General features: G+C 43.9%; 1 long non-coding RNA gene across 2 annotated transcripts in view; it reads left to right on the top strand.

Annotated features, from left to right (window-relative positions):
- Positions 1 to 366: 366 nt before the first annotated feature.
- LOC108523703 (uncharacterized) overlaps positions 367 to 10,141 on the top strand; it is a 51,549-nt gene continuing 41,774 nt past the window's right edge. For both annotated transcript variants that reach the window (XR_001883872.1, XR_001883871.1), the window contains exon 1: positions 367 to 551. This is a non-coding gene — a long non-coding RNA (uncharacterized LOC108523703). The remainder of the gene's footprint in view (positions 552 to 10,141) is intronic.

The following is a 10,141-nucleotide window of genomic DNA, read 5'->3' as shown; positions in this document are numbered from 1 at the left end:
CCTCTGCCTCCCAGGTTCAAGTGATTCTCCTGCCTCAGGCTCCCCAGTAGCTGGGAGTACAGGCACCTGCCACCACGCCCAGCTAATTTTCGTCTGTTTAGTAGAGACGGGGTTTCACCATCTTGGCCAGGCTGGTCTTGAACTCCTGACCTTGTGACCCACCCGCCTCGGCCTCCCAAAGTGCTGGGATTACAGGCGTGAGCCACTGTGCCTGGCCTACCTGTTTTTCTGTTCATAAAACGCACTAATGCTGAGAGGAGGGCGGGGGGCGGGGGTGGTATGGGGAGAGTGCCTGTGCTTTATCCAATCATTGGCGCTGGCGCGGGAACCGCCCAATCAAGCGCACAGTTGAAGAGGAGGGCGTGGTTTCCGCCATTTGGCGTGGCCTTTGTTTGTCGCTCCCACCAGAGCTTGGGATCTGTCTCCACTCTTTTACATTCTTCACCTCGAGAGTCCTTGGTGACTCTGTGACTGCCTCTGTTGCCCTGTGATCTGCAGGTCGGGAGAGACGCACAGCTAAGATGCCAGGACATCCTGAAAGCTGGAAAAGGGTGAGCGTGCCGGGTTGGGGCATCCCGAGAGGAGAGAGCGGGCTGTGTAACCGGCCGGACTGGTCTACTCACTGCTCCCGGGTTTCCGACCTGAGTCCCTCCTGGCGCAGTTGCGCGCCAGGCCCCTCTAGCCGCAAGATGGCGGCTGGGCCCGCAGCCAGGACCCCCGCGTTCCGCCCGGTCCCTGCGGCGCCCTATCTGGAGCTCCCTGGGCAGCTCTGCACGCAGTCCCGAGTATTTCCCAGATTGTTCAGGCATGCCAGGCGGATCATCAGGGCAGAATCCTGACTCGGTGTGTTCGTGGCAGGAGCTGCGGTAGGTGGGGCTCCCAAGTCTCTTTTCTTAAACATTTTATTTGAGACGGAGTCTTGCCCTGTCGCCCAGGCTGGAGGGCAGTGGCGCGATCACTACAACCTCCGCCTCCCAGACTCAAGCGATTCTCGTGCCTCAGCCCTCCGAAAAACTGGGATTACATACCTGCGCCACCACGCCTGGCTAGTTTTGTATTTCTAGTAGAGAAGTGGTTTTGCCATGGTGGAAGCTGGTCTGGAACTCCTGTCCTCAAGTGATCCACCCGCCTCTGCCTGACCGGGAAATAGAAATCTGAACTCAGTGACTCCAAGCTAAGGATAGTTTAGTTCTGCCTGCAGAGCCTCCCCTGCAGATGTCCCAGCTGCTCACAATAACCATGGACAGAGCCTTTATGCTTAGAGAAGCTACAGGGCTCAGAAAACCTATAAATCCACAGGCAGACGCAGTTGGGATTGGCACAAAAATGGGGTTGGGAGGCTCTTTCTGGGAATAGAGTTGTTATTGTTCTGAAGTTGTTTCTAGATTTTGTGACATATGACAAATTTAGATTTAGGTAAGTAGTTTTTTTTTTTTTTTTTTTTTCCAGAGCCTCATTCGGTCACCCAGGCTGTAGTACAGTGGCACGATCTCGGCACACTGCAACCTCTGTCTCCCAGATTCAAGCGATCCTTCCGCCACAGGCTCCCTAGTAGCTAGGACTACAAGCAGGTGACCCGACGCCTAGCTAATTTTTGCGGGGTTTCACCGTTTTGGCGAGGCTGTTCTCCAACTCTGGACAAGAGGTGATCCACCCACCTCGGCCTTCCAAAGTGCTGGAATTACAGGTGTGAGCCATTGTGCCTGGAAAAAAGTTACTTTTTTTTTTTTTTTTTTTTTTTTTTTTTTTGAGACGGAGTTGCTCTTAGTCGCCGAGGCTGGAGTGCAATGGTGCGATCTTGGCTCACTGCAGCCCCCGCCTCCCGGGTTCAAGCGATTCTCTTGCCCCAGCCTTCCGAGTAGCTGGGATTACAGGCACCTGTCGTCATGCGCAGCTTAATGAAGTTACTTAATTTTAAAGGAATATTGCAACAAGGGGAAAGCACCAGCTATAAGATATTGAAGAATTTTAAAGGTTAGAGAGAAAAGGACTTTCTTTCATAAGGAGAAGAAAACAAAGTCAGAAAAAAAGTGGGAAGGGGAGGGAGGGATAGAACATGGTGAAAGCAGATGCTAGATTAGGGAATATTTTACCCAGAAGTCAGCCTGGTTTTTTTTTGTTGTTGTTTGTTTTTTGTGAGATGGGGTCTGGCTCTGTTGCCTAGGCTGGAGTGCACTGGTGCGATCTCCACTCACTGCAGCCTCCGCCTCCCAGGTTCAAACAATTCTCCCACCTCAGCCTCTCAGGTAGCTGGGATTAAGGCACACCACCATGCCCAGCTAATTTTTTGTGTTTTTAGTAGAGATGGGGTTTCACCATGTTGGCCAGGCTGGTCCAGAACTCCTGACCTCAGGTGATCAACCCTCCTCGACCTCCCAAAGTGCTGGGATTACAGGCATGAACCACCACACCTGGGCCAAGTCAGCCTGTTTTTAAGAGGAACATAGACCGGGTGCAGTATTTTTAATATAAAGATACAAAATATTAGCCAGGCTTGGTGGCACGCTGTATTCCCAGCTATTCGGGAAGATGAGGCAGGAGAATAACTTGTATCTGGGAGGTGGAGGTTGCAGTGAGCCGAGATTGGACCACTGCACTCTAGCCTGGTGACAGAGCCAGACTCGGTCTCAAAGAAAAAAGAGGAACATAAAGGGGTTGTGGTTGGGTCAAAATTTGGGAGCCTGAGGAAAGAAAGAAACCTAAGCAAAGTTTGATTAACAGGTATTTTGTTCTGACTACTAAAAACAAATGTATTATTTAATTGTAAGGCAAAAAAAGTAGTAATTTAGACAGTCTGTGGCTTCATGATATCAAAATAGCAAGGGTGTTTCTTTGCAGTAAGATGCTCTTGAAAAACACAAAGGTTCAGGAATTTCTTTAATCACTGCTCTTACCTGCTCACTTCATCTTCTACCATGAGTTTTCTTTGCCCTGTACGTTTCTTACATTTAGCTTTTCCTGACTTGTATCTTTTATAACAAACTGGTAAATGCAAGTATAATGTTTTGCTAAGTTCTGTGAGTAGCTGTATCATTATTTAACTTGAGAAGATTATGAGAGCCCCCAATTTATAGGAACTGGCTCAGAAGTATAGATGAGCCCCTAGGAATTGTGACTGGCATCTGCAGTGGTGGCAGTATTGTGGGACTGAGCCCTGAACTTGTGGGGTCTATGCTGACTCAAGGAGGTATCAGAATTGAATTAGTGGACAACCAATTGGTGTTGAAGAATTGGTTGCTGTTCAGCAAACTCCACACATTTGTTGTCAGAAAAAGAATATCATAGATGTTTGAGCTGGAGGAGACTCTTAGTTTCTCTGGGAAGGGGAACTCTTTTCTCCTGTACACAGGCTGTCACAGTGCACATTGTCCTGTGATTCCAGATCTCTTCCCGGGGAGAAAGGGGACTGCATGCTTGGAAGAAAAGAGTTCTGAAAACAGACTCCCTGCCCTCAACCTGTTACCACCAATGATTTCCGCCTACTCATGAACATACCTGCTAGGAATGGGTGTGGCCAGAACCTTCACAAAACAAGAGGACTTGACCTGAGGAATGACTCTGTAGTGCCTTTGCTTCTAAAATTTCTCACCAAAGAATTTACACAAGTGCCTCGAGAACTCCTGGATTATTCCTACCACAAACCCTGAACCTGAAGCAGCAGCCTGGTTCTCTCTATCACCCTGGGCTTATGGATTACCAATCATAATCTCATCCACCTGCATGGACACAGGAATATGTCAGAACATAGCCCTGCCTGAATCAGTATCTATAGCATAAACCAGTCTTTCCAGCTACCATGCACTGTCCCCTACTCATGGGTCCTTGATAGCCCCTTTCCCTCTTCTGTCTTTTACTTTTCTACAAACCCTTTCTGATGTACACAGTGTGCCTCAGGTGCCTGAATCCAGCACCTACTGGGAGTCAGATGTCCATGAGTTCAAAATTATGGCCCTAGACCTGGCTGTCATAAGAACAGATAAAAATTAGAAATACAGGCTTTATCCTTGAAAGTAAAAGATTTTTCTCTTTCCTTTTCTTAAAGGATTTACTTTAGAAAATTTTTTTATTTATTTATCTATTTATTTATTTATTTGAGACAGAGTCTTGCTCTGTCACCCAGGCTGGAGTACAGTGGCACAATCTCAGCTTACAGCAACCTCCACCTCCCAGGCTCAAGCACTTCTCCTGCTGCATCCTCCCAAGTAGCTGAGATAACAGGCATGAGCTACAATGCCTGGCTAATTGTTTTTTTATTTTTTTATTATTTTTTTTGAGACGTAGTTTCACTCTTGTTCCCCAGGCTGAAGTGCAATGGTGCGATCTCGGCTCACCACAACCTCTACCTCCCTGGTTCAAGTGATTCTCCTGCCTTAACCTCCTGAGTAGCTGGGATTACAGGCTCATGCCACCACGCCCAGCTAATTTTGTATTTTTCATAGAGATGGGGTTTCTCCATGTTGGTCAGGCTGGTCTCAAGCTCCTGACCTCAGGTGATCTGCTTGCCTTGGCTTCCCCAAGTGCTGGGATTATAGGCATGAGACATCACACCCAGCCCTAATTTTTTGTACTTTTAGTAGAGGCGGAATTTCACCATGTTGGCTGGGCTGGTCTCAAACTCCTGACCTCAGGTAATGCACGTGCCTCGGACTCCAAAAGTCCTGGGATTACAAGCGTGAGCCACTGTACCTGGCCAGAAAACTTTTATATAAGTCTTTTCTGCCTACTTGAAATATATACAAATTATTCTAACTGCTAAGTAGGCTTTTGTCAGTATTTTGACTCAGGACTGTCTGTTTTTAGAACCTAGGAATCATTTATTTAAAATGTAAATAGCAAAGAAAGGAGAGCTTTATTCCATTTTCTGTTGGAAGATAGGAGTTTACCTTTAGCACAGTCCTAGCTCTAAGTTTCAAAACTACTTCTCATGAAGACATAAGTTTATTTTTCCTTTAAATATAGCCAATTAGCAACCAGAGAAGACCTCCAGTTTTTAGGTGAATTTAAGATAAACTGTATGTGACAAATGGTGCTGTCAAGTCTTCTACCTGAGAACTAATTATGGTGGCTATTTGCAATTGAGTGTCTTTGCAATTTCTTAGCAGTTTGCTTATAATGCCTTTCACATTCTGGTGTAATTCCGTAATAAAGTTTTTTTTTTTTTTTTTTTCTGTTCTCCAATTGTGGATAATTTTTCTGAGGTTTCAGATAATTCTGTTTATAATTATGTTTCTCTAAGTTTGTCCAGAATTACTAAACAGGATATGAACACAATGTGCCCACCATGCTTCATTCTGTATGGACCAGTCACAACACACAATTGTGCAATTGGGCTTCCATTCACAACACACAATTGTTCAGTAAAGTGCACACTGCCCTCAAAGTCTGCAGGCAGAATGGCCTTTCTTCGTATTTGGGATCTACAATTGTTGATAGCATACTTTTACCAGATTTCTACAAAAATTACTATAGGGCAACAATTAACTATTCCAGCTCTGTCTTTCCATGCCCCTGGCATCTTCAGATGTGAAACTCTTTCAAATACCATGTGGCCTGAAAACCCAACCAGGTTCACACATTTGCATTGAGTAAGCCTGAGAATCTAAACATTTTGCTTATTCTCTTGTCCAAATGCCTATGCACGTGGCAAGGGTGCCTTTGACTTGCTTTTCTGCCTTCCTAAACCGAAATCTGCAGTTCCAAATTTTGAGTCCAGCTAATAGGGTTCTCCAGTATGTGTTGGTGCAGTCTTCATGTGGGGATTTCTCCTGCACTTTTCCTCTCCTCGCTGTAACACAATATGGATCCAAGTTAATGGTACCTAGAATCCACACATAAGGGCTGAAATCCACCTGGGATTCACAAGACAGGGCCAGGCTTTGGATCTTGTCCAGTGAACTTTTAAGATTGTGTGAGTAGCTCCTGGTGTAAACTGATTCTGGTGGCAGAATCTCTAAGAGTGAAGAAGCACCTTAGCAGAGGGAAGTCAGGGCCACAACTGTCTAGAGCCATGAGTACAACCCCATTTCCTATGTGTGAATTGTATTACTGGAGAAAGTTGTTTTTTTTTTTGTTCTTTTTTAAGTGAGATAGAGTCTCTCTCTGTTGCCGGGCTAGAGTGCAGTGGCGTTACCTCAGCTCACTGCAACCTCTGTCTCCCAGGTTCAAGTGATTCTGCTGCCTCAGCCTCCTGAGTAGCTGGAATGACAGGCATGTGCCATCATGCCCAGCTAATTTTGTATTTCTAGTAGAGACGGGGTTTCTCCATGTTGGTCACGCTGGTCTCGAACTCCTGACCTCAGGTGAAATGCCTGCCTCGGCCTCCTAAAGTGTTGGGATTATAAGCGTGAGCCACTGTGCCTGGCCAAGAAAAGTATTCTTGTCCTTGTACCCAACAGTTAGCTGAACAGCTATAGGTAATATCAGATCAGGATCAAGAATTAGAGGCAGTTTCATTGTTATTTTTTAAGTTTTTGTTATTTGTTATTTTTTCTTATATTTTGAGACGGAGTCTCACTCTGTGGCCCTGGCAGTGCAGTGGTGCAATCTCGGCTCACTGCAAACTTCACCTCCTGGGTTTAAGTGATTCTGCTGCCTCAGCCTCCCAAATAGCTGGGATTACAGGTACCCACCACCATGCCTGGCTAATTTTTTATTTTTAGTAGAGATGGAGTTTCGCCATGTTGGCCAGGCTGGTCTCGAACTCCTGATCTCAAGTCATCTGCCCACCTCAGCCTCCCAAGGTGCTAGGATTATAGGCATGAGCCACCGCGTCTGGCCAGCTGTTTTATTTTTTATTCTGGCCCCACAGAGTCAGGCTGAGTCTCCTCTGTTTGAATAACTTTTGGAGCATCAACCCAGGGCCACTACAGACCCTTTCACTAGCGCCTAAAAGTCTGAGGCATTTGGGGGTGTCCTGTGCAGACTGGGGTCAGGCTGACAACAGAGTCCAATCTTCTTCCTCTTATCTCAAAGAAGAGTGAGTAATCCAGGGCTTGTTTCTCCCCTCATGGAATATTCTTATTTGACATCCAAATGGGAGTTGCTCTCGTTTCCTGATACTTGGGTGAAGAACAAGTAGGAGGTCTGGAGGCTCAAATTGATAGGTAAACACATTACTTTTATTATTATTATTATTTGCCATTAGAAGAACAGGTGAAACAGTCATGGACTCTACTATTCAGGAATTATTATTCTAGAGCCAATAAATACATGGTTGAATTAAGAGTAATGTGATCAGAATGAAGAAGGGAGTTGCACAGAAGACTTGGGCTTTATTTGGGACACTGCTCTTATGTTGTGAGTTCTGAAGTCACCACCTGAAGGGACATCATAGACAGAAGAGTTGATACAATTATTTCTGTTGCTTTTCCCTTGTTAAGAATCATTTCTAATATAGTTTTTATAGAAAGTACTACATGTTTTGGTTAAATCGGTTGTTAGTGTGTCATGCAGAATAGAGATGAAGCTTAAACCATTAAAATCAGAAAAATTCTGGGAGTCAAGCTCTTGTTGGTCCAGCTTAGAAAAGATAGAACACAAAATAAGCCAGCAGCATAGAGATGAGAAGATGAGGGCCAGCTCCCTGCCCCAGCCCTATCCAGACCTACCCTCTTTGAGCCTTGTCCAGGTCTGACCCACACTGAAATCTCCCCTCACAGAACCAATTAGAGGAGATCAGACTCCTGTTTGGAACAACTATTGGATCTGCAGAAGTGTGAAACAGGTGTCTACCCTTGGTGTCTCTTCAGAGCTGGAGCTCACAATTTTTCCAAACACAAAAGCAAATAAATGGGAACAAAGGAGTATACATTTGGAATCTTAATGTCTTTCTTTCTCAATGAAACCAGTGCTTACATTTTACACAGCAACCTGTTTTACACTTCTGCAGATCCAATAGTTGTTCCACAGTCATGAGAAAGTAAATAGAAACACAACAATTAAAAGTCTCTCTACTTACCCCTTCCTTTCTATATCCCTCCCATCTGTGTGTCTTTAGCTTTTATAGTGATAGGGAAACCAGAAGAAATAGCCTAAGCCGTCATCTAAATCCTACTGGGAATTATGAGACACTTAGTACCCACCTTTCAAAGTTTTTTGAGGCTTAGCTGACACCATGCGAGTTTCCCAGCACAGTATATTATAGCATACTTGGTGAGCACGTAGTACAAGCTCAATAAACACCATATTAATGTGTGTGCACATGTTGTTGTTCAAATGCAGATGTAGACATTACTACATTCTCCAGCCTTCTGTAAACTTTAAAAAGCTGACGAAGCATCTGATTCTCTGAGACAGTGACTTGTGGTCCTCACTGTAACAAAAAGTATTTGTGTTGCAATAAGGGTATTAGATGTAAGGGACTCTGTGTGCTATGCCTGCTTTCTCTGAGTGCTGGAGAGCAACATCAGCATTAACAGGGAGCTTTCAATAAACAAGTTAATTTCTGGACCCCTCCAAAACCTGCAGAATCACATTAGTTAGAGAGTGGCTTAGAATACCAAATGAGCTATATGCACATCAAAGCTTGAGAAGCAATGGTCAGCTAAGTGGTTCTTAGCCCAGGCTTCCAGTTAGGTTTGAAGAAATACCAGTACCTGTGTCTTCCCTACAGGTTCTGTTTTTTCATTATTAGATTCAGATTAGTATTTACTTTTCCCTCCACCAATATCATAGCAGTAATTATGGGCCCATCTGTGCATTGGCCTCTGGATCCAATTTGTCTAATTACAGCTTACACTAACTTTATTCATCTGGCTAAGGTGTTTTCTGACAAGTTTCTTCTCTATAAAGATATTTTTCTCTTTATTATGAAATGAGTACCTTGGATGGATAGGTTTTCTAAGTGAGGTTTATAAATTGTCACATTTAATCCAAAACTCTGTGTCTTTTCTTTTAGGTTTTTTTGTTTGCTTTTGCTTATAGCTTGCTTTGGCGAACAAATGATCTGTATTTGTTGACTGTAGATATCAGCTTTTGAAACTGGAAGTTCTAAAAAAGGCATTAGTTTTGTAGGTTTTTATTTTATTTCATCTTTATTTTACAAGCATGCACTTTATTTTTTGTATTTTCAGAGAAAGAGAACAAAAAATAATATATAACTAATATATCATCTTAAAAATCTAAAATATAACGTGGCACATAAAGCCAAAAATTTTTTTTTTGTTTTTTGTTTTTTGAGATAGAGTCTTACTCTGTCATCACCCAGGCTGCAGTGCAGTGGCGTGATCTCAGCTCACTGCAACCTTAACATCCTGGGTTCAACCAATTGTCCTGTCTCAGCCTCCCGAGGAGCTGGTACTACAGGTGCATGCCACCACGCCTGGCTAATTTTTGTATTTTCACTAGAAATGGCATTTCACCATATTGGTCAGGCTGGTCTCAAACTCCTGACCTCAGGTGATCCACCTACCTCGGCCTCCCAAACTGCTGGGATTACAGGCATGAGCCACTGTACCAGCCAAAGCAAAAAAATTTTAAAAAACACCTGATTCAGTAACAATAGCTCTTAATTTAGTTTATATCATTAAATGTTTTGATCTTCATCCTTGTTTTAGGAAACACAAAAAAGCATACACAAAAGGCTTATAATTTTATACAATTTAAAATATTTCTTAATTTCATTTAAACAGAAATGTTCTACTCTCCCACTTTTCATGTATACATAGTTACCATTTCTATGGGTGTATGCATAAAATGTAAGCATCATTTGATCAATTTTCTGTTGTTGCCTTGTTTATATTACTCAGTTATGAAAACTGCTCTGGATGTTGTTTTACAGTTATCTCTGTGTATTGGCTCATAAGTCCTTTTGAGATAAATTTCAAGTCAGATAAATAGGGGCAAAATGCAAAGCTCGGCTGGGAATGGTGACTCACGCCTGTAATCTCAGCACTTTGGGAGGCTGAGGCAGGCAAATCACGAGGTCAGGAGTCTGAGACCAGCCTGGCCAACATGGTGAAACCCCATCTGTACTGGAAATACAAAAAAATTAGCTGGGCGTGGTGGCGGGTGCCTGTAATCCTAGCTACTCAGGAGGCTGAGGCAGGAGAATTGCTTGAGCCCGGGAGGCGGAGGTTGCAGTGAGTCGAGATTATACCACTGCACTCCAACCTGGAGACAGAGCAAGACTCCATCTCAAAAA

The sequence above is a fragment of the Rhinopithecus bieti genome, unplaced genomic scaffold (assembly GCF_001698545.2).
Source record: "Rhinopithecus bieti isolate Rb0 unplaced genomic scaffold, ASM169854v2 scaffold_77145, whole genome shotgun sequence".
Taxonomy (NCBI): Eukaryota; Metazoa; Chordata; class Mammalia; order Primates; family Cercopithecidae; genus Rhinopithecus; species Rhinopithecus bieti.
The sequence above is the reverse complement of the archived record's forward strand: the minus strand, read 5'-3'. Positions and strand labels throughout refer to the sequence as shown.